Source organism: Falco punctatus (genome assembly GCF_963210335.1).
Source record: "Falco punctatus genome assembly, chromosome: 8".
Lineage (NCBI taxonomy): Eukaryota > Metazoa > Chordata > Aves > Falconiformes > Falconidae > Falco > Falco punctatus.
Window position 1 is genome coordinate 38,841,228 of NC_137588.1, and position 25,000 is coordinate 38,866,227.

General features: G+C 39.9%; 2 protein-coding genes across 6 annotated transcripts in view; one reads left to right on the plus strand and one right to left on the minus strand.

The window, feature by feature from the left end:
• ARHGAP15 (Rho GTPase activating protein 15) overlaps positions 1–25,000 on the plus strand; it is a 333,073-nt gene that overhangs the window by 272,894 nt on the left and 35,179 nt on the right. The window lies entirely within an intron of this gene.
• Positions 1–25,000, minus strand: part of GTDC1 (glycosyltransferase like domain containing 1) — a 342,121-nt gene that overhangs the window by 2,208 nt on the left and 314,913 nt on the right. For both annotated transcript variants that reach the window (XR_013930064.1, XR_013930065.1), the window contains one exon: positions 1–25,000. This exon is cut by the window's left edge and continues 2,208 nt beyond it; it is cut by the window's right edge and continues 10,525 nt beyond it. The gene's annotated coding sequence lies outside the window, so the exon portion shown is untranslated.

The window sequence follows — 25,000 nt, forward strand, 5'->3', positions numbered from 1 at the left end:
AGAAGTTTCAGGAGGCATGCGTACCCCAGAGGTGCCATGGACTCCCTATGCTGATGCTATTTTAAAGATTATGTGGAAAAAGTCCATAGAAAGCTTAGTATTACTTTTCCTGGATGATGCCATTTTAATTAACATCTCTATTTGATACATGGGAACAAAATTTTGCAATACTGTGTATGAAGCAAAGTGATTGCTCTCCACCTTCAATTTCCCCTATAAATAACTTCTGATATGACCGTAATATAAGAACAATTTAGATATGGCCAGAATATTAGAAGATAATTCAGGGAATTATAGAATCTCAAAATTCTGCCTGCCAGGCTGAAGATGGATAATTACTGTTCATATAGCTTATATCAGGGAATTTATAAATGATAAATGGAAGGCCACCAGACCTCTAACCTAATACTGATTTTGTTTCTTAGGATTTGGAAAGCACTTTTTTTTTTTTTTTTTTTCAAAGACTCTGTCTAGTATATTACTGGCAAGTCATTCTGTGGTATTTTGGATGAAATATGCTCTTCTAAAGTGTGCCCAAATGCTGCTATGAAGTCAGGTTCAGCCACACTTAAATTACTTAGCACCGCAAATAGTTCTATTGATTTTCTGGAAGATCAACAGACGTGGTTCAACAGATTGTCTGCAAGTAAAATTGTGCTTCATGTGAGTAAGGTGGTAGAAGGGCCAATAACTGAAACACTTAATCACCTTATTTACAGAATTCACTCTCATGGCCATACAAACCTATTCCAGGACTTTAGTCACTGAAACAAAAATATTCTACCCCCAAAATCTGTTAAGAAATACTAAGAGGAAAATGTGCTAGGTGATCATAAATCTTTATTTTAATTGAAATAGTTTTCTTTAAAGTTCTCAGGCAGAAAGCATGGGGAAAAAGAGAAAATTGTCTATTACAGTCTCCTGTGCAATCCTGTCTGATATCCACAGCATAGGAAATATTTAAATATTGAATAGTCTTTCCAGATCTTTTCAGCTGGAGAAAGCTGTATAGACTGTGCATCGGTATAGACAGTGCATCTGTCCAACTGCAGCTACAAAAAAAAACCAAACCCACTGATATTCCACAAAGGAAAATTCCACCCAGTTCCCAAAGCTGCAACATCTGTCTCTGGTTTGGAAGGCTTGAGTTCAGGTCTTTGATTTTTCTCTGCAACAGGTTGGAAAAATTACTACATTGGAAAGATTTTTTTTTTTTTTCCAATGAAGCCTAGTGATTACGCCTTCATTTCAGTTTCTTATCTCTAATATGAATTTAATAGGTGTCACGTAAGTACTGTAGATAAATAGGTGATTTATTATTTAAAATGCACACACAGAGACAGATGTATGTGTATGTATATACTCTAAATTGAACTCCTCTTGCCAGAATTCTGATTCTTCGGCAGTCAGTTTTCTGAATGAAGGTATCTGTTACTGCTGTGAGTTTCCCACTTAAGGCACATGAACACAGGAATGAGCTTAATAAAAAAGGTAGTGTTGCAAAGTCTGACTTGCAGGCATTCAAGTGGAATCCACAACCTAATATGAAATATCTCAGGCCTCAGTATGAGGGACAGAAAACATGGGATCCACATCAGCCACCTTGTCCCTGGAGAAGGGATATTTGCAGGGCACAGGATCCAGTGAGCACACGTGGCTTAGGTCCTGCCCATGCCCCACGGGATCAAGCCTCCCCAGGCACTTAGGCAAAGGAACCCCCCCATCTCTGGTGCTTAAGCTTTTCAGCCCTGGCAGAAAATGAAGCGTTTCTCTGCACGAGGAGAGGTAGAGCCATAGTCACCTAAAGTTCTTCAAAGGCCACAATCACAGCATCTAATTAGCTTATGCACCTTCAGGGATGGATAGCAGCTGAATACGGTTTTTCAGAACTATAATGGTGAATTTAAGTGCCTAGATACTACCTAAGGTCCACATTAGATACTCATATGATTTTTGTTTTTTCAAGATCTCATTTTTTTTTTATTGCTCTGATAGACCATTAACACTTTTTTCAACTGATTTCACACATATCCTTTCGATATATCAATTAGGATCCCCTGGTGCATGCTAAGCAGAATTCAGAATGTCATTCCTATCAGTCCTATAATGTTATGTGTTACCCTACTATATGGAAACTGAAGGTGGTTATTTAGCATCTTACACATGATACAGTTTTTAAACTTTTTTGTTATGGAAAGATGTTAGATAAAAAGTTTATTACAGTTTTGCTGGTATTATATACTGGTCCTTACCGGTCTTGTCTGACAAAATCTACAATGATAACATAGCAAAGTAATAAGATCTTCTTTCATGAGAATGATTAGACTTTTTAAACCCACAAAAGTCTATCAGTAGCTACAGTCTACAGTGCTATCAGTAGTTTTCAGTCCTGTCTGTGTTGGTCAGTTGTCTTCATCTCCAAGTTGTCTGGCATCCATAAAAAAGTTTTCTCTGAGCTTGGGATCTAGTCTTCTTTCAGAAAGGTCCCCCAAGAACCCGCTGCCTGTGTGGCTCTAGCCAACGTGTTGCAGAAATTCACATCTATCTGGGTAATGATGGCGCTTCGGTCTTCAGCAGGCCATAGCGAATTTTGCACTGAATAATGCAGCTGTTGAAGAGTGTGCACGGAAGCTGTCTGCTCCAAAGTCAGGCAAAAAACCTGTGTTGGGAGGCAATAAACAAATCTAGTCATCAATACATAATCATGATTGAAGAACAGAGCTACATAGTGTAGCAAGGACCTGCTCTGAACTACTATGCAGTTATGAAAATAGTAGATGGGAAACAGAAAGGAAGTAAATACATTCATTTATTCTGACAGTCATAACATCCTTGTATCATCTCGGTGGAAAGTTACAAAAGATGTCTAAAGAAATTTTCCAAAGACATCTAAAGAAACCTCACTCAAGGCTTACAAAGAACAAGGCTCAAGGCCAACTCGTCTTGGAAAGACAAGTCAGCATATTGCACTGTAAGAAATCCATGACAGTCTCTTAACATCATCATGTAATAGGTTCCTGAGAAACCAAATCTTATCAGTCTCTGGCATTATGCAAATTTCTGTCATAATCTCAATCTGTGGGCTTCGAGTCCTAATCAAACTGCCTTCAGATTCACAGTTGGCGAGCCTCCTATTGAAATCGTTTTCCTACCCTCCATTTACTTGTCCAAGGAAGTTTTGGGGCTTGGCATGGCATCAGAAAGTCTCAATTTCATGTGAACATGGTGATTTATAAACAAATCCAAGGTCACCATGATATATCTGACATAATAAATCATAATTAATACCTTTCTGCCCAAGTCTAAACACCAGAAGGCAATAACAATCCATAAACCCAGGTGAATAGAACAAAAAATGTATGGAAATAAGAATTATTCAAAAGTTGAGGTGCAACGCTTTAAAATATTTATTAAAAATAGGAATGGTTTTGTGGATAGCACAATCTCAAGGATATTCATCCATGTAAATATATGAATATGTGCATGGTATATCTGTAGGTGTATGTATTCTCCCAAGCACAACAGCACAAACAGTAATAACAGCAGCCCATTCAGAAAGTGGTCCAAGGTATTTTCAGTGGAGACAGAGTACTATTAAATTCTTTTTGGAAAGCTTTTCAAAACCTCATCTAGAAAGCTGTGTGAAATTCTGATTCAAGAATGATTAACTCATATTGGAATAGAAAAGAAAAAGCCCTCACATTTTAGAAGAGAAGCTAAGGTGATATAGGACAGAAAGACTAGAAGAGAAGGCTTCTAATCTATGGGTGTTAACAAAACAGGAAAAGTGTATAGGATCATCCTGAGTGAAACCAATAAGTAAAAAAACCAAACCAAAACAAAAAAAAAACACAAACAAACAAACCCTAACAGATAAGAAACACTAATTTAAAGAACTGTATTCTACAAGAGAGGTGTATAACCTAGCAACAAATATTTAAGCTGTAACGTTTCCAACCATTATAGTCACCAAATTCTACCATAGCATCCACTCATATTCGAGCAGTAAGAAAGCATATCTCCACTGAAGATGTAAGTGCAGGCTGTCATGTTTGTAATAGCAGCGAACTAGTAAGTAAAGAGGTTCATTCCAGGCTTTTTGTTCCCAGGAGGTGTCAAGGAACAATACGCCCCAGTAACCTCCTAGTTCTCTTTCAATGACCTCCCCTTCACAGTTGCAAACTGTTTCTGCTCCACAGCATTTTTAAATAGATCTTTCCAGGCCTGGAAGCAACTGTTTTAGGAGGGAAAAAAATAAAAATAAAAATAAATATAATTGGAGGGCATGTCTAAGAATAGATTTTTTTCTTTTGAGGTGGAAGATAACCCAACATGTTAAGAAATAAAGGCTATTGAAGTGAAAATTAGTGAGTGAAAATTTCTTCCTACTTCTTTTGCTTAGAAGTTTTAATTTCGTTGTTGGAAAGGAAATTAAAAGAAAATCTGCACACAAAGGATTAGCTCCTCTGCAGGGCTTTGGTCTGTGAAGGGCACCCAGGTAACACCTGTCCACAGAGAGCCTGATTCTAGATTGGCTTTGCTTTTTTTTTTTTTTCTTCCCCGTAAACAAGAGCATCTGCCTTTTAAATGAGATATGTTGTGATATTTGCTAATCCTTTTCTTCTGTTAGCACACAATTATGTTGGCCTACAAAGAGCATGCCATAAAACTCTTAGATGTGCACTGAAATAATATTTTAACTGGTTTCCCCCTGCATGAAGTTTACCGAACAATGTTCCAGTAACACCATCAAATCTGTTAATTTACCTTTTGAGGAAAAGAAGAGAATCTGAGGAACCACACTGAAAGGATTACACCAGTGATGAAAATTGCCTTAGTATTAAAAGCACAGCAAAACGGTATAATTTGATCTTATAAATACAGTGGAGGCTTTATAATTATCATCAAAGGAAAAGAAAAAGTTTTAAAAGAATTGGTACTTGGATTTTGCTGTCATGCAAAAGTTTGTGCAGAAGGGACATATTCTCCCCCAGCTTAATCTTTTTTGGTTTTATAGTTATAATTTTCTTAGCATAGTGGAAATTTTATTGCGGATGCCTGGCCTGTCTCTTAACTCATGCTAATTATATTCATAATTAAATGTTAAACCAGAATTGACTAGGCCAACTGGCTTGCACAGGTGTTTGTGATATGAATGGTTTAATGCTTACACAATAAATTATTGGATACAAATCTGCAGTAATCTGCTCAGTGAGAACCTTTTTCAAGAACTTTGCTGTACATGGTAGGTCCAGCACAATGCTTTGAAGCCAGGACTTGTAAATAGCACTTACTAGATAGCATTATGTCAAAACTAGGACTTCTTGATTGCACAAGCACTAACAAGGGTAAACATTTTGGTTTTTTTTCTGGGCTCTTACCTGCCATGGGACACAGGGGCTCAGAGTATTAATGTTTATGGGAAGCTGGAGGAGTCATTGGGTGCTTGGTGGAAAGGTCATCTGTGAAGCAGTGTATCTCACTTCAATTTGCAAAAAAAGTTGTGTATATTTGTAACTGATTGCCAGATTAATCGCTGAGGCTCCAGTAACTCCCTGATAGCTTTACACTAACTGCGGGTTAACGGGGTGGAATCAACAACTTGCAAATGGAAATAGACCTGGGTTTCAGTTTGCTTCTCTTCTACTATCTTTTTGGGCATGAAAAACACTGTATTTGTGCAATTTAAATTTCATCTGTGGTTAAGGATAAGCTTTTTGTAGGGGAAAGGGAGGGCAGCAGCAAGAAATAAGACAACCTGAGAGTTCATATGTGGGTTAATATAAGAGAAACTCAGAGAAAACTGAGCAGGAGAGAATGGTGAAAGAGAAACTGAGAAATCTAAGCAACAACACTGGGCAGAAAAAAGGAGGAAAAAAGAGAAAAGAAGCTCTTTAGTGGCTGTGACAAGATCCCTGTAACCTGGAGTGTTTGCGGGAGGCAGGGGGAGAGGAACTTCTCATGAAGGTTATCTGGAGCTCTTGACAAAGTGAGAATTGGCACTCTGGGTTTGAGGGGAAAAATGTTTCATCAGGCTTGTGAGTGAAGTTTCCACTCAGGGAAAGTAATAACAGGAGGAGAAGCAGCCTATAATGCCCCAGTTACACAATTTCAGAGGTGCAAAAATGGAGGAGATGGGGGGGGGGGGAGGAAGTGGGAAGAGAAGACCAGGAAGGGAGGGAAAGGGAGAACCGTCAAGAACAAGAGAAGGGGACGCTGAAAGTTGTCACCTGCAGCACTGTGCTGTCTTCCTCTCTCCATGCACCTTCTTACCATCTAAAAATCATTACTTTGCCCAAATAAGAGTGACACCACGCATCTCTGAACCAGCAAAAATAACATGATAATGTCTGGGTGAAAAAAGATGACAACTGAGTTGTTCTCTGGTCCTTGTCACGTAGATATTTAAAGACCTGCAGTAGTACACTTGTTGAATACTAGTATACAGCTGTAATATTTATAGTCAGCACTTAGTTTATGGAGTACATTTTATGTTGGCCTTCAACAAAAAAAAGGAGGGCTGCTACCTCCCTCAGGGCTCTCCAGTACCAGTGTGCTCCGACCACACTGCGCGAGAGCTCCTGACATCAGGCTTTTTGTCTGGAAATTTCTCTGCCAGATCGTGCAACTTGATAGGTCTTCACAACTTCATAGGTCTTCAGTTTCTGGCAGGTAAAACCAGACGTCGAACATGCCTTCCTATGGGCTATTGCAGTTTTATAACTGCAATAATTCTTTTATAACCATGAAAAGTGTACAGAGCACCGTGGCATCAGGGAAGATGCAACTTCAGGCAAGACTGCTGATAATAAGACATTAAATGAGCTAGAAGAAACTGCCTAACTTCAGCCTTCACACTTAGGACTATGACAAACCTTTGGAAGGAATCTGGTAGAAGTACAATTAAGTAATACAGACCTGTTTTGTCTGTAACTTTACCACCTAAGAGAAGTAATTGGTCAGAAAAGAGTTAGAAGAATTTATTTTTTTTTTAAAATGTTCTAGAAATTGTCTGAAACTGGCATGGAAAAAGAAACAAGAAATTAAATGTTCTAAAAATTCCACAAAGCAAGCTGGCACAGAATCGAGTCATGAATGGTTCAAACAAATACCCTCATGGTTTACCATAATAGCACACATATGGGGTTGGAAAAGAAAAATGCCATGTCGCTAAAGGGCGTGATAAAACACAGTAATATGACTAGAATAATAATAATAATAGCACTATCTGCAGAATACTCACTGAATTTCACAGAATTTGAGAGAAAATTTAAGTCACGGTTTCAAATCAGGCACAGGTTTGCCAGGGTGGCAGTTTAAGGTCCCCTTCCCAGAAGGCACCGCCTGGCAGCATCGCTTGCCACAGGCCTGGCTTCCCAGTATCCCCGTCCTGAGTGGCTCTATCCGCCACGGGAAGTGCGATTGCAGGCTGCAATACTTTGGAAAAGTAATGACGTCTAAATGTGAGGGTAGGTTTGTGTTCTTACCAAGGCTGGGCCAGAGTTCAAAATTAATAGGTTTTATAATGTCTCTTGAGGGACGCAAATTGTGAAAAAGTAGGGCTGGAAAACTGGGTAATGTGGCTGCGGAAAAGCATCTTTAGCGGCTGTACTACAGCAGCTGTACCAGATAGCGGCTAAAAAGGGGAATCAAGTAAAGTAAGAAATAGTGTGGGAAGGGAAGCAATGAGCACTGCTGCACAGCCTCCACCGAAACGGGTGGCAGGGAGTCTGCAGCCCTGAGGCCACCTATTGCGCAAGAAACTCCTTGAACAAAACTTTTACTTTTAAGGATGCTTCCTGGGATGCAGAAATATTTCTGCAGTCTGCTGCCTTCTGCTTGTAGGACAGGTACTGGATTTGAAATGCCCACCACTTTAAAATAACATGCAATTTGTCTTGCTCCCTGGTAGAGTCAGACTGCTCCCTTTGACTCCTTTCTATATAAAATTCATTAGCCTGTTAACCCGTTTGGCTACTGTTACATTTTGGCCAAAGCACTAATGCTTTAATTGCCTGGGAAGGTAGTACATCACACAGATAATCTTGCTAAGATCAGGAGCACAATCTAATTCACCGACAGCTCATGGTCTGACTCATTCACTTTTAAACACTTTTGAGTGATAGTGTTGCACTTGGGAAAAAAAAATGCAAGCCAAGCACAAAAGCTCTTTGCTTAGGTTTGCTTAGACGGTTAGAAAATCAAGCTGTGTATTAATCACTCATACAAAATGCAAGATCTGAAGCAACCAGAAAGGCAGGGCTCTCAAAGTTTTTAGAGACCTAAAATGTGACTGGGAGCTGGAGATCTGCCGAAGCCCATGTAAAGTACCTGGTGTTTGTAACTCATGCCCAGGAGAGCCGTGGCAAACATGGGAAGCGTTTTCCAAGCTGGCGCTGCTACAGTGTCACATAAAGGGCGATAGCTGCACACGGAGGGAAAGCATGAGGTGGGCAGCCACCGGGACTGAAACCCAACCCAAGCGGTACGGTGTGTGTTCTCCCCATGCTCCTACAGGTGACACAGAGCACAGAGGGACAAGGAGGAAAATGCCCTGGTACCTACATGGAGTGCCTACTCGTAAGGGGTGCAAATAAAGTTAGTGTGCAGGCTGCAACAACTTTTTTTCCTCTTCTTTTATTCTTTTTTCCTCTTTTTTTCCCCCCCTCCTTTTCTCCTTTCCTCCCTTTTCCTTTTTTCTTTGCCCTCTTTTTTCTTTTCCCTCTTTTTTTTCTTTTCCCTCTTTTTTTTTCTTTTCCCTCTTTTTTCTTTTCCCTTTCTTTTCTTTTCCCTCTTTTTTTCTTTTCCCTCTTTTTTTTTCCTTCTTTTTTTTCTTTTCCCTCTTTTTTTTCTTTTCCTTCTTTTTTTTTTTTTTCTTTTCCCTCTTCTTTTTTCTTTTCCTTTTGAAACAAAAGCAAAATGGGGGAAGCAGGAAAGGTTGCCTGGCAGGCATGTTTACATACACTTCTGCAGCTCCAGCCCTGGGCTATCAAGTGCCACTTCTAGAATGGCCTTCTCCTTGGCTCACATTTGATTTGCATCTGTATGTTCACATGCAGCCAGAACCAACCTACTCGCTCTGTAGCTGAGGCTGTTGCTTGTTTTTCTTTACACCACAGATCAGGGCACCTGAAGAGACTACATTCCTGCTTAAATGTGTTAACATTTAACAAAAAAATAGCCCACTTTGTGGATATAAATCCTCCACAGAGAGGCATCAAAACCGTGACAAGAGCAACCACTTTAGGAGATGTTAGTACAATTTGATCCAAGATCTCTGTTTTTGCTTTGAAGCAGTAGCTGTCCTTTAGTTCAGATGGTATTTGCGAATCACTGCCTCAAAAAAGGGGTCTTTTGGCACATGCTTTAGGCTGATGACAGGCAAAATGAAGTAGATTCTGTCTCCGAAATCTCCAAAAATAATCTTAGGTTTGACATAACACACCATGTCATGAAGTGATATAAGCCACATAAGCACAAAGCAGGCTTTAAATTTAAAGAAGAATAATCCTATTTTCAGATAGGATACTTTCCATCAATTTGGATAACAAATATCTGATGCAGAGTAGAAGCAGTGGGCTGCTAAGGCTGAGACCCCTTAAAACCTGTGGTTCCTGGTAGTGGCTGTGGTAGCCTGCTTCCTACCTCTGCTATCTGATAGTAACTCAGACTATCCACACACACAAATCTGCCATGCACACATACCCTGAAGATTTCTATCTGGAAATAAAGACCTGTTTTTTTTTACTGTCTTTAACCCCTCAGCACCAGTGATCTAGAGTTCCTGATGCTAAAGAGTGATGCAAAATGCATTAATGCTTAGCGCTGGGAAATCCCAACTCCTGGTGCCAAGAGGTTCATAAATATAGTAATGAAACCTCTTGACTCAAAGCAAGCACTATTTAACAGAACAAGCATGAACAGCCTTTAGGAGATTTTGCAGCTGGATTTGTTCCACTGTGTCAGGGCTGAACCTCCATGATAGTAGTTTTAAAAACTGTGCATGGTTAAAAAAAAAAGAGAGTTTAAGGAAGCCAGGCAGCCAAAAATTAAATAAAATAAATAATTCTGTGGAAAGGAAAAGTAAATAGACTGCTATAGCACATACCAGAAAAACAGGCATCAAGAATCCCCAAATATGAATTCAGTGACAGATGTCAAGGTCTTTGGGAAGTGTCCACCCAGCTTTATTTTGCACATGTTCCTGAACAACTAAAACGAGTACTTTGTGTGATAATTTACTAGCAAATCAGTATCAATAAATCAGAATCATGTAAGCAGTCATGTTTATTATATCCTTGTTGCTTAATATTCATGATAGTAATTTATTTTTATAGTACAGTTTCACTGTTATCTCCTCCATAGCTGTAACTTTGAGTGAAGCAAGCTGCAAAAGTAGAAGGTCAGGTAACCCTTTGAAGGCTGTAAAAGTTCATCCGCTTGGAATTTGCCTGGCTAGTTGTTTGGGTTTTTTTTTGGTTTGGTTTGGTTTGTTTTTTAAATGCTTTAGTGGCTCCTTAAAATATTTATACTGTAATTCCTCACCTAGCATTATTTATTTAACAAATATCACTGCAAAATGAAAGTTGCAAAGCAGTATACAGATACCAACCCTACAAACGAAGAATCCAAAATTTCTAAAACTGCCCAATTGAAAATGGTCAGGAAATCTGGTGTTAAGGTCTGTATTTTAACAGAAATTCATACTTCTCTTTTAAAAATAAAACTAAGGAACATACTTATCTAAAGTTCTTAATGTTTTGCAATGGCAAGAATGAATTGAAAATTAAGTTGGTTTGGGTTGGGGTTTTTTAGCGTTAAAAACAGAAAGAAATTTGATCCTTGATCCATCGAGGTGTCTTGCTGTGCTTCCTCAGTTTAAATGAAAGCAAAGGAAATTCCCACTTCAGGCCACTTTTCACTTCAAGAGAAAAACAAAGGAGTTACAATCTAAGTAGAAGTCAGGACCAAACGTGTAGGACTTGTTAAACAGGTTGCAAATGATAGAAACAGGAGTTTTTATCTGTGGGACATGCAGAGTACAAACAACTACAACTCCTTGGGAAACGCCTCATTGCTGACTTAGTGAGTCCTTAGTAACTTACCATCTAGTCTTTAATAGTGCGTCCTAACAATGTTCAGCAGATTTAAATGAGTAATGCCTGCTTCTTCTTTTCATGTCCTTTTTGGTAGAAAACTGGATTTTAGCTGTGCGAGTTGAGATACAAGGGGCCATACTTTTCTTTCAGTGCAGTCATAAAACATGATTAGGTTTAATGAGAAACAGTGCAAATTCAAAGATGACATAGATGTCAAGACCTTCTGCATTGCTTATAAATCAGAAATCAGCAGAAGAATTCTGGATTTTCTTTAGATTGTTTTCTTTAATATTCTTCTGTGCTGCTGAGCTGCTTTATCGTTTCACCTTGGGCTGAGTTCATGTAGTGGGAGAAGTATTCAACGTGTAAAACTCTTCTGGTTAAAGACAGTAACCACACAGCCTTATCCGTATGTCCCCTTGTCTTTCATTTAAGGATGAGCTTTTGATGAAGCTGTATTGGTTACTGCACATAATCAATTGTTTCTCATCTAGGGACATATTTTTCATTAGACAGGAGGTGGAGGCCACACAAAAATATATTGCTGATCAGATGAATGAAGTATAAACCTACCTCATCACAAAGATAACACCTAAAAATGCTTCAGGTTTATTTATGGCTAACAAAAAATATGACTAGGCTTCAAGAAATGACAAAGATAAGCAGACATAAAAGACATTTTTATTCTAAGTGTAAACTATCATTAAATGTATTTAGATTTACACCCTATAATTATTATGATTGTAGCAATTAATCAATCAACTGATTAACATGTAGGGTCAGCAGGACACAGTGATCTTATCTTGAAGCTTGAATTAATTAATTATTCCTTACTCTACATTATTATTTTCTACTTGTGTATGTTTTTTCAGTGTCCCTATTGACAAAATATATCTTCTTTTTTTTCTTTTTTTTCTGGTATGTAGTGAGTCAAGCACGGCAAGTTACTGATGTACATTTACTAATTTGCTATAAGAATTTCAAATTAATTAAAAGATTTTTAAAGCATTGGATAATTTTTAACTACTTGTTATATTCTAATTAGCCAGGTTCAATTAAATTGTTTTCAACGTAGCAACTTAAGAGCTCTCATCTCTTCAAGTGGAGTCAAATTCAGCGGGTGTATATTGTTGCAATGATATAATTCCATGTTCATTATACCACAAGCTAGCGAAGTCTTTCCGAGCAGTTTATTTGTTTACTGTCTGTGGCAGCATGAGGATTTTCCAGTTCCACAGGAATCTTGCTGTCAGGAGGTCTTCCTGAAATTCAGCTACATTTGAATTTGCTTTATGGAAAAGCATTACTTCTGATACCCCCTTCATCATGCTGAACATCTCCTCTGTCTCCTTGCAGTAGGATTTTGGCCACACTGAAGCCACTAACAGAACTCTGGCTGGCTCTGGAGGAGACACCATCTCATCCTTTGTGGTGGCTTCCTTCGCGTGTTGATAGCTCCTTGCCATTCATCTGGCAGCCTCAGTCATGATCTAACCAAGGTCCTTTTTATCCCTCCATATACATCATTGCTTCTAACACCATATTCAAGGGGGTGTGCGTGTGTGTATTATCATTTAGTCTTAGATTTTTGGGGGTTATGTGAGTATCCTGACCATTTTCAGTGTCTTTCTTATAACAATTGGCTCCAGAATTGAACAGGACCCATCAGTCAAAGAGAGGTGACCCTGCTTCCCTCACCACTGTGAACAGGGATGCCACTGTAAATATCATGTCAGATTTTACTGCCCTGCATGCTCTACTGCACCACCACTTTGTCTGGTCTCCTCCAGGTTATCAGCTGCATGTTTGTTTGACATTCTTGGTTCTTAGAACTCGGGTTAGGGATATTTTTTTTTTTCTATCTTATATTTTCTTATCTTTCTCTTTTATTCTGTAGTTGCTAGTCTAAAGCAAGCCAAGTAAGCCCTGGTGGCATTGAAGACAGACATAAGTGTTCTGTCAGATAGCATCTAATTCAGTGGCTTGTCCCAAAAATCATTCAGGTGGTCTGTGCCTGTAAACCCACATCTCTGTTCCATTGTCACCTACCCATCTGCATTTTGCTTGTCCTTTGACGAATAAGAATATCCTCTTCTGTGCATCTGCCTCTCCCCACCTGCAGCCCTGGGGACCATGAGACACCCAGCAATGCTGTGGGCATGGTGTGCTGGGGCTTTTTTGCCCACTATAGCCAGGTTGCCACCATGGCTGCAGAAATATACAGACCTCCCCTTGTCCTGTATCATAACCACCAGACCCAAACATGTCTTAGATGCCCTAAACCATCTTTTCCTGTCACTTTTGTTTTCTCATTACTCAGGGATGAAACAGTCCCCCGCCCTGTAACCCTCCTTGGTTCCCATGTTGGCACTTCCATTGCGATAGCCCAAAAGAACATCAAGTCTAGGTTTAGAAGCAATGCTGTAGCCCTCCAGACACCCCCACAGTCAGGCAGAAGAGGGGGCAGGGGCCTCTTTTTATACCTCCCAAGAAATAGCAGTTGCCTTTGGGAAAGCCTTCCCAGAGCGCTTGTCTCACCTCTCCTGTCCTGCTGGGCCTGTCCGCTTCCTCTGCCTCCTGCCATGCCCCCCATGCAAACACACAATGTGGTTCTCTTCTCCATGTCTGCTGTTCTTCCCCTTTTTTTCCAAATTTAACATCTTACCACAGTGAAGCCATGTCCTGGTTGGGGCTGTTGGGCTCTCCTATTATCAATACAATCAAAAATAAAAGGGATCCTAAAAATTCAGCTGCTGGCACTGTCAATGAGCTCTCGGAGAAGTTCATATCCCAGCCCCTGTTTTGTTTTGGTTTTTTAAATGCTAGTGTAGGAGATAGCAATAATAATAGTAGGTTTGGCGGCCCTAAATAGAAAGGGTAGGAAAAGCAGTTATCATCAGGCTTTTGCTTTGAAATGTAAACTTAGCAAAGACTTCCCTGATGAAGTATACATATGGAACTACAAAATGCCACTTTTTATCCATTTGTTTTCCTGACCATAACCACGTTTTCACACTGTCAGCATTTTCATTAGAAGCTCTTTTTGTCAGAGGTTTATAACGAGAATGTAAAGATTTGCTATGGGCTAAATCTCAATCCAAGAGCAAATGTTTATACCAATTCTGAAAACAATCAGCTTGCCCATTTGTAGTTATGCATGTGTTCATCATCTGTTACTGCTTGTCCAATGCTCTGCAACTTCTGGAAGGAAAAAGAGACATCTGGAGGAAAAAAAAAATGCTATCCTGCAGATAGCATACTGTATGTTCTCCTGAGTTACTGAATAAGGTACTACATAAATGCAGGCTTTTCAGTTGATACAAATATTTTTTTGCTTAAGCTTGTCAAATATACTGTGGAGAATATTTTAATGGATGGTTTAGACCATTCTCTTTTTGTGCGTTACTTACATGGAAGTTGCGTTGAAAATTCAGTGGAAATTATTCACCTAATGAACTGAGCTACTTTTATGATGCCAGGCACGATGAATTCTTTGAAAATGTTTCAGCTTATCTTCTGGACCTGAGGGTTAACAGGGTTTTCCTGTCTGTCATTTCCACTGTGTATCAGTCATTAAGTCCTACAATGTTCTGAGGATGAGTTAAATGTAAGGGAGGATTTACAGTCTTTATCCTTCTCTGCCTCTCTTGGTTCAAACAAAAAGGTACATCATTTGGGCACGTATTGTGACATAAAGATAAATTTGCACACAAAATAAAGAGTTAGGACTAGGCTTACAAAATTATTTGTGTCTGTAAGTCTTACCTGTCCCCAACATGCTTCAATATAAAGTTTATCTGGATAAACTTCAGAAATACATAAAGATAAGCCAGGTGCTAATCCTAAAACTGCCTCAATCTCAACACAGAAAGTGCTAGAGGTTGGTTGTTGAGCACATCAGGAAGCTTTGTAATGCTTAGTATTTACATGCAATAGTCAGTGTTATAAATTACTTACTTTAAATAGTATAAATTGATATTTTTAACTCAAACCCCTTTTACCACTAGCTTATACATTGAAGCCACAGTGACTGAGGGCTTTCCTTGCTGGAAAGCAACGGGTGGGTTGAGGTGTCAGTGCTACATGTCGTGTAGAAAAGGACGTGACCGCCTAAGCTGAGAAGAGTGGTAGAGGCTGGGAAGGAAGCCTGGAGAGAAACGTTTACATCTCCAGCAGAATCTGGGAGAGTGTTTTCTTCGTGGTTCCTCCGCTGTTCACACAGCTGTGTGGCCATGGGTCAGCCCAGGCTGCTGGCTGCACTCATGCTGAAGCTGCTGAACCTCTCTCAGTGCATTGCCTAGCGTCTCTGAGAATTGCATGGAGGGTTGAGGTCCCATCACAGTTGCCAGGAACACAAAAATTAAACACTGTAACAGCCACTGTGTAGTAAATAGTGTATAACCTGGGTCTTTTTTTCCTTTTTTTTTCCTTTTTTTCCTTTTTTCCTTTTTTTTCCTTTTTTTCCAAGCTTGGTATTTTCAACCAAAAACCAATTAAAATCCTTTGGAAGCTTACACCTACCCCAGGCTTCCTCAAACAGAGAACCCTGCTGCAAAGCCAGGTTGCAAGTGCATTTTCCCACGGCTGCCCACCAGCGCCGTTGCCTGCTTCTGCAGGAGCCACCGTACCTCCCTGCAGCCCCGCTGTGCCGCAGACCCCAGCTGTGCCAGCAGCCCCCACCCCTGTGCCGGCCAGCCCAGCTGTGGCTGCCAGCATTGGCCATGCCTCGAAGTTTACCCAGTAAACCTTAGGAAAAAAAAAGTTATTATTATAATAGTACGCAGCCTTCATTACAGTTTCTCGGTAGACTGCAGCAAAAATTGAGTCGCCCCATCCTAGATACAGGTCCATCTCTGGCCACGGCCGGGTGTCGCACCGCAGTGGCTGCATCCATTTCTAAAGTGCTATGGTTAAAGCAGTTTGGAAAGTGTGTGAGACCAGCCTGTAAAGCCATTAGGGAATTTACTTTTTTTCCTTTGGCAAATAATTCATGAATGCTTAGAACTCGTTGACAAATTGTTGTGCAAACAATGAAGAGTTTTTCAGGATGGTCATGAGCACACATCTGGTAGAAATGTTCTCAGAAATACTTCCTCAAGCTGGTATGCACTGCCCTTTTGTCTTTGGGAGATTCTGAGTGAATAAAAATGCTCACCTGAATATTTGTGAACATACAGACACATCAGCAGATCTTCCTTAGAGGGGGAAAAAATAAAATTTTTAAAAAATCACAATATTCTTTCTTTTTTGGCTTTATTCACCCAGCCCTGCTTTCATCCAGGAAGCTTTAAGAACCTAATTAATTATGACCTAATTAGCTAAGCTTTGCAAAATCATTGTGAGCTTGCTAGCATGAGTATAAATATTTCACAGCAAGTAAACTGAGGCACACGGATGAGCTCCTGTGACTCAGAGCAGGCAGTGACAGCAGCAGCCTTCTCTTTTCCATCCCCCTGCTCTACAACCTTTGCTATACTTTCCTGCTCTTTCCAAGCTTCCCATCTATCCAGTAAGGGTTAAAACAAGATTTAAAGTCTTATATCAAATCTGTGCAAATATGTGTTCTGCATAAATCTAGGCCACAAAATTAATATACTTGTATACATTTCCCCCACCTGCTATGTTGCTGACACATCTAGCTTGCGGCCCAGGATGTTTTAGGGAGGAAAGGGCCATCTCTGTCTTTGGGGCACTACTTCAAGTGGAGTTACAGGCTCCCTGGTGCACTCGGGCTTCTCCACTGAACACAGAAAGCAGCTTGAGGTACTTAGGAACTTTTCTTCAAAAATGCAAAACTGCTGGGTTTTGGTAGGGGAAGGAGGAGTGGTAGTTTATGTTAGGTTTGTTTTTTATATATATGAGGAATTAAGTTGCATATTTAGTGAACAAATAAGTTTCCCTTTGTAGTCTTTTATTCTTGTCAGCTATTATGATATATATGTATGTGTGTACATAATAGTTATAAATTTTCCATTTTTGAAAAAACAACAAAAACAAACCGAAACAAAGAACATTCAGATAAGGTTAAAACCATCTCAAACCTCCAACTAGTGTAGGAGTGATTGTTGGGACTGTGACCTGGGAGAGGCAGCTCTTTTCTACTTTGTGACCGTAGACTCCCTTACCCCAGCTGTGTGCCTGTAATATATTTTCCTACATCAGGAGGTAAAGGAGGTGTTCACTGGAGAAACAATGTAGGAACGTTTTGTCCAGAAGCTTAGTGGCTTTAGTGTGAGCTATATTGTGTGATGGGAGGTTGTGCAGCATGTCCAGTGTGAGTCCTGGTGCACCAGACTGCCTCTTCTACTGGGGCAATCGAAGTGTGTTTTCCAGGAGGTTGGTTATATATCCTTGAGAAGAATGTTGGCCTTTTTAATTAATTCATTCACTATACTAGATTTATTTTATATTTGTTTTCGTTGTTTGGCCATAGATGCCCAATATAGCGTGCAATTTTTAATTTCCTGGAATTCCCTTTTTCAAATAATTAAAAAAAGAGCAGTATATTTGCCTTTTTCATGGTTTTTATTAATCCTTTGCTGGATGTTTGTGCCCAGTTAGGCCTTGGGTGTTGTGGCACATCTATCGTGTGAGTTTATGGACAAAAAGCTGAGGTCTAGCTGAGATGGCTCCAAGTCATAACTTCAGAAGAATCAGTGTGGCAGCTTTAAGTCACCAAAGGACTCCTCTACACATAGGGATTCTCCTGTGGCTTTAAGGTCATTTGTTACTTGTAGAGCCCATGTAGTTTGACTTCTGGGAACAGGCAAAAGATCAGAAAATCTATGTATGTGTCCTATTTCTTGATCAGTTTGTGCACTGTGAGCTATGTTCCTTGTCATAAATAATAATGCATCCACTTGCTTATAAAATGCTGTTCATTATATACCGCTTTTCTTTGTAAATACAGTTACTGTACTGGTGATGTATTTGCAATGGAAACAGCAAGGTCAGCTGAATCACGTACAGAAATAATATGTCAAACTCACCTGACTAAATCCTTTTTTGTTATTGCTGATGGTGGTGCAATAATTAGACATAATTAGGGAACCATGTAGCAGCATAGAGGTGGAAATAAGAAGCTGTGTCAGAAGGAAAGATTGTTATGAAGAATAATTTATCAATAGAAATACAAATAATAATTCTTATTCAAGTACTGTTGGGACTGGAGTTCTGGAAGTATAGGCAGAGTTAGATTTCAATAATATCAAAGTTAGATAACACAAATCAGCTTTCTTTTTCAGAATAGACTTGCTTAGGCATATAGGTAGTCTCATATTTTCTGCAACAGCCTGATCTTAAGCTCTAAAATAAGTTAACTAGAAACTGAAACACTTAAAGAAATACCATGGAAGTTACATGTATTCTGTGATTTTTATTTTTATTTTTAATGTATAAAAAATAACACCAGCATTGTAATAGGATAGGTAGCAGGGTTGGAATATGCTTCCTATTTTTAAGTTGTCTGTTTAGCTTTCACGTTCAGTACATCAGAAGTTACCAAAATTACCCTGTGAAGTCTGCCATGACATGGCATGACTGGGTCAGCACCCACATTCCAGTACACCAGAGCCAGTAACCCAGTCTTCTCGTCAATAGAGCAATACTGTCTTCCACCAGACAGAGACCTCAGTGTTTGTCTTCTCCACACGCTGGGCCTTCCCACATAGAGGCAATGCATCATACATTTATTTGACGACTTTGGGTTTTGCTGGTGACTCACACTGGCTGTATGATGGCGCTTTTGCAGGCAGCAGAATTATTTTTATCATTTTGTGTAGTAACTCCCGTGTCCAGTAAAATGCAAAAAGGATGAGATTCTTCACTTTACCCATATGGCAGATAATAGATTTATTGCTACTGAATATTTTTTTAAAAAAAACTTTGATCATGAGATGTATTTGAGGGAAAGAAAAAGACTGACAAGCAAAGAGGAAAATGAGACAAAGATATGTGCAACGGGAATAGGGAGGATTAGGGAGAGATTTGTGCAAAAACAACCAAGAAATCTGGGGCAAATAAGTGATTTGCCCACTTCAGCATTTTGAGACTTGCATGACAGCTGCGTACATGAATCACAGGTGTATTTTTGCAGGGCTCTTTGCTAAACAACACAGGCAGCTCTGAAAGAGTCCCTCTCACAGAGGACAGTGTCCAGCCCCGTGAAGTCTAGGAGCTGATTTATTACCACTTGTCACCAGGTCTTCACGATGAATGACCATATCAAACTGCATTTCCAATAGACACCACCTTGGACAGGAGATAACTTATAAACACACATCAAAACATTTAGATGGAAACCTCCCCCGCCGTACTGTCAGGCTCCAGCGAGCTGGGGTGGTCCCACAGCTCTCTGTCGTTGCTGCTCTTCTCATTGATGCTAATCAGTTAATTTCCATGTGAGTAGGAGATCTTTGGGTCACCAGTCCCTCTGATCAACAGGGAGCCTTTATAAATATCAATAGGGAGCTTTATATATTTATATATACATGGGGTCCACTCCACTCTTAAATCTCCGCTGCATATGTCCACAAGTTTGAGATTGGTGGATGCCACATTGCAGAAACAGTATTTTCTCTTTGTTTTGCTCCCTCTGTCATGCCTTAATCTGCTTACAGTAGCAGGCACTGAACTGAAATGAGAAAGATCTACATAGAGCTTGGGTGCTATTATTCCACTTGTGTGGAAATCAGCGGAGGATGTGGTTTTCCACCTTTTCATACTTTTTCCCATAGCCTAGAGCAAGGACAGCTCAGCTCTGCTTCATGTTCTCTATCCCTTTAGTTCAGTCCTATTTCCAGCTCCCCAACCTATATCCCTTTAAAATGCAAAAAATAGCACAAGGAAGCATCACTATTCCAAACAGCCTTAAGTTCCTTTTACTCGCTTTAAAAGGAGGCACATAAGGCTCAGCTGCTTCATTACCTCTGTGCACGACTCTAGGTATACCTCCATCCTTATCTTATCACTTGTCATAGATTCATTTTTCTGAAGATCAGGGAGGAAACAGGCAGTTGTATACCCACTTCATCCTTCCTTGTGTCCCTTTTGTATGTCTCTTCCTCACACCCAGCGTACAGAGATGATGCCACAGAAACAGAGGCACAGCATAACTGGGATTGCACTTCAGGCATTGTTCTAGGGAGAACAGAACGAGCATTTCCAATGAGGACACAAAACATAGTTCGCTGTGTTCAGTGCACAGTGCAGGTTAGATAACCACCCAGTGATGTGACTTTATTTTTTTTTCTGTTTGTCCTATACACTTGCAGCTTGTAATTGGGGAGGGTTGAAGATGATACACCAAAAAAAGAGGGAGAAAGCCAGGTGCACAAGTTCATGTGCCATCTCGATGAGGGAGCTTAAATTGCAGCCAACTGGGAAATTTAGGTGCACAAACTTAAAACTAATAGTAAACTATCCACATACAATTTTTTGGCAAAGCCAAGACCCCCTCCATTTGTCCAGAGTCGTATAGTGTGTGAATGGCTTTGCACGGGAAATGATTCTGAACTTTGCAAATAGCTTTTATTATAGCTCCTCTGTGACACTGCTAGAAAACAGATTAGATCATAGCTCATTTCTCTTTTATTATTCTGACAGTGATTTCATTTGTTCAGAACTTCCATTTTGCCTTTAATATCTCATATGCGGTCACATTTTGGGAGCTTTAGGATGTGCTGGTTCTGCGTTCAGTGCTACATGTCTCTCACCTTAGCCAACTCATTATGGAGAAGCATCCTCCCTAAATAACAAATATTAACAAACATGTATGAACTTCAGATGATACAATTCCCAGTTTATTTCCTGGGCTATATCGCTGCCAGGGAAGGATCAAATAAGGAGCCTGCCTCATCCCCAAAATAAGGCATGCTAGTGTGGGAAAGGTCCTTTGTTTTTTACCTATAAGGGGGGAAATATATTAAACCCAGACCACACAAAGAATGGAGCTGAAAGTCCTCAGCTAGAACTGCAAAATTAAAAGCATTTGATACCCCCCCGAAAAAAAGCACTTCATCCAGCCATTCTCTTTTGCAATACATTATACGTCTGCCCTTTGAAGTCAACTGCATCAGAGCATTTGTACCACGCAGTTTATGCACTCTCAAAATGAACGCGGTTGGCCCCGACCGAGTCCATTTTAAGACCTGTTTGGTTTTTTTCAGCAATGTAAAGTCACTGTCCCATGGTTCTTTTCCTCCCACTTACATGATGCTGCCAGCAAGTCCTGACCTGGGATTAGGTCCTTCCCACTGGTCTCCAAACATTACAGTGACCCTTTTGTACCGTCGGTCATTGGGATTGACTGGAACAGACTTCAGCCTGCTCTAAAGTTATGTTGGGCAACTATCCAGCAGAAAGCTGTTCATTAGAAAAGCCTAAAGGTCATTTTTGCACATATAATATCTTTCTAACCTAGTCTGTGGACAGTAGTTAATGATTTAAGCCTAAAAAACCCAGCTAAAACAGAATGCAGTATAAATAAATACCAATAGCCTGCAACAACAACAACAAAAAACCCCACATTGTGCAGGTCTAGCTAGGATCATTACAGTTAACTAATTTTTGGAAGTAGTAGCAAAGCAAAAAAGCTCTATAATTTTATTTTATACATGTTCAGCTGTGACATTATGACGCTTTTTTTTTTTTTTTCGTCTTACGTCTGGATCCTTTACCTACAAAAGCCAGCTGAGGGTTTGGTTGTTGTTTTTTTTTCTCTTTGGATTGCAAAAAGATTTATTTCTGTGACTGCAGATATTTTAAAATATATTTTAAATGTTTTCTATTATTCTCTCCTTCTGCTCTCCACACATGTTAAAATCCGTTCATAGCAAGGGTCTGCAAAAGGAGTTGGAAACGGCAACGTCCTTTTTCCAGGGTTTGTTTTCTTTGTGAGCCTGCAAGTACATTGCATTTGTGTGTGTGTTTGTGTGTGTGTGTGTGTGTACGTGCACAGGCTTAGTCCTCAGGTGGAACTGTGGTTCCTGTGCTTTCGTTCTCGAAGCTGTTATTCTGGAAGGGAATGGAGGCAGCTGTGTTTACAGCTCAAGTCTTGGCATACATTTACCAGAATCTATTATTCATATCGTTCAGTATCAGGGAGAGATCTCAGGCCACCTGTCTATCTGACAAATTCACCCTTTTGTGAGCTTTCTGTTCATAGCAAATTATGTTCACATTGATGAATTGAGTTTTTATGAGCACTGCTAACTAACATTCTCACAGAAGGCCAGGGGCAATAGACTGCAAGTGTTTCTGGTCCACAAGTAAATGTTAAAAAGAAAAAACTGCCAGTATTTAAAGACAATTTGCCATGGAGGGATAGTTAAAATATTTGGCAAAGCCTTGATATTTATAAATTCAAGAATGTCCATAAATTATTATAAATAGTATATTTATAACAAATAAAAAAAATAATAATTCTGTACTGCCCCCTGTGATTGTGGAGGGCTTTTTAGTATTCTGTGTATTAACAGGTAGCCAGTGGTCAAAGCTTTTAACAAACCCTTATGCAGCCTTAACACAAGGTAGGGACCATTTAGTTCTGCAAGGGGGATCATCCCTTGAAAATCATGGGGTAAAATCAGTGAGACAAAGCTAAGTAAACACAAAACAATGATTTACCTGCTCGTTTCAGCATGGCACCAGTTCATATCCAAGACGAGCCACCAGCCATGGGAGCAGCTGTACCCTGTAGATTGAAAGATCTGCAGTTATAGATCAACATTTTCCGTAACAAGAGGGTTTTTTTTCCAGATGTGCTGAGACAACATTCCTGATGCACACCTAAATTTCTCATGCCCCTTACCTGACCCTTTGGTAATGGAAGACAGTGCCAGGGACTGACCGCACCCTACCCCTGAGAGCAAAAGCTAGTGAGCTAGATTGCAAGCCTGCAGATATAATCTCTAAATAAATAAATAAGCGCTTAGCGACGCCAGGTAAATATATTTACTAAAATGCGATCCATCTCGTGCCGTTTAATATGCCTTAGAGCACCTGAGACACTGCATAGTGTCTCAGAAGCTCCTCATGTCTTGGCGTGGTTGGAGGATAAGGTGGATACGACAGGGTAACTCTCTGATGTGGTTAGCTGCCAGCATCTAAGTGACTGAATCCCACCACAACTGCCATAAGGATGCTCTTAGGAGCCCACAAAAAGGGGATGGCAATAAATAACAAGTCAGTGAGAGACCTGCCACTAACAGACATACCATGAGAGTGAATTTCCAAAGGGGAAAAATAAAACAAAAAGGAAAACAAACAAACAAACAAAAAAACAACATCAAACTTTTCAAAGGGAAAAATAGTTTTGAGGGGAAAACAATGCTGAAGAGTCCCTCCTTAAGAGACAGAGGTGAGAACCAGGTTGGACTGAAGAAGCCACCTGGCTGCGAGCACTGGTCCACCTTCCCCTCATCCCGCCGAGATGTGGTGCGGCATCCCTTCGCACCCACGGCGGCTCTGCCTCTCGCCGCCCCGCTCCTCTAGCTGTGAGCATGGCAGCCCTGCCTGTTGTTTTGATAGGTGTGAATGGAGCGGCTGCCCCTCGCGAGCTATATCTGCCGTTTCCAAATCTGTACCGCCAGAGAAACAGGTTGCGCAGCGTGGCCTGTTGATCTGCGCCTGCCTGGCCAGTAGCTTGGACAGAAGGAGCACTGCTGTTACCGTCTTCCAAAGTTTCGAGTTGAGGCAGAGGGTGATAAATGCGGTGGGTTGCTTTCAGTGTTATCAGTCAAACCGCCAGTTTGGGAGACCTTTTCCGTTAGGAGCCTTTGGATTGCAATTTCACATGTGCCAATCAGGTTGTCAGGCGCTTTGGTAGGCCACCATTTTGTCAACTGGAAGCGCGACGTGAGTTTAAGTATAGCTGAAAGCCTGCTCGAGCAGGCCAGTCCTTAATGGGAGAACATTGTTCTGCTTTTCCTATGTTAACCCATGCATGCGCTAGGTATCTTCAGCGGTGTCAAACAAATCTCTAGAACTGGTGATTAGTTGCCCAAAGAGCATAATATATGCATTATTAATTATAGAAGGTAAGTTTGGCTAATTGTCATTTCTATACAGTAGCACTGCATGACGATACATTTTAACAATCTATAAATAATTGATAATTTTTTTTCTTTCATCTTCCTTCCTAGTTTGCATAAAACTAATGACTTGGTAAATGTTACTCACTTCAAAATATTCCACTGCTCCTATGAAAATTAAACTAACACTGTAACCTTAGCAAATAAGGAGATTTTTCTTCTTATTGTAGGTTAATAATAATAATAACAACAATAATAATAAAATATAACACTTCCTTGTATCAAAAATCGGAGTCTGTGAAATCCAAATGAAAATCATGCTAATATTAAATTTAAAAAAGTGATTAATAAAGGGACTACTAAAATAAATAGATTTGACTTTTAAAGGATCCAAAAAAATTCAGGAAAGTTGTGATTTGACTTTATTCTTTAAGTCTTTACGATGGTCAGAAGCAGTATTTTTTAAGCTTTAAACAGGATAAGACTATGACACACACACAAAAAGATAGATCAAGGAAGCCTTCAGTGTGAAGTGGTTGTATTTTCAATACTTATCAAATAACTGCATGCATAATCCCATAAATCAGGTTAGCTGAAGACTCAAAATTCTTCTTAAATGAGGTGTTTGGGTATAGTTTCTGGCTGCTTTGTTAATATGATTACAGTACCTTGCTGGTTCCTTGAAATGAAGGATTTGTCGCTATAAAAGTACAGTCTTTTTCTGAGTTCTCTGTTATTTCTACAAATCCACAATCTGTCAGGCTACAACGTTATTGCACTGAGGCTTACTCTCTGATTTTCAGTGCAACTGAATATGTTCCCAGAGTTATTGATGACACTGTAATTTCACATTTATTTGGTGTGGACTAC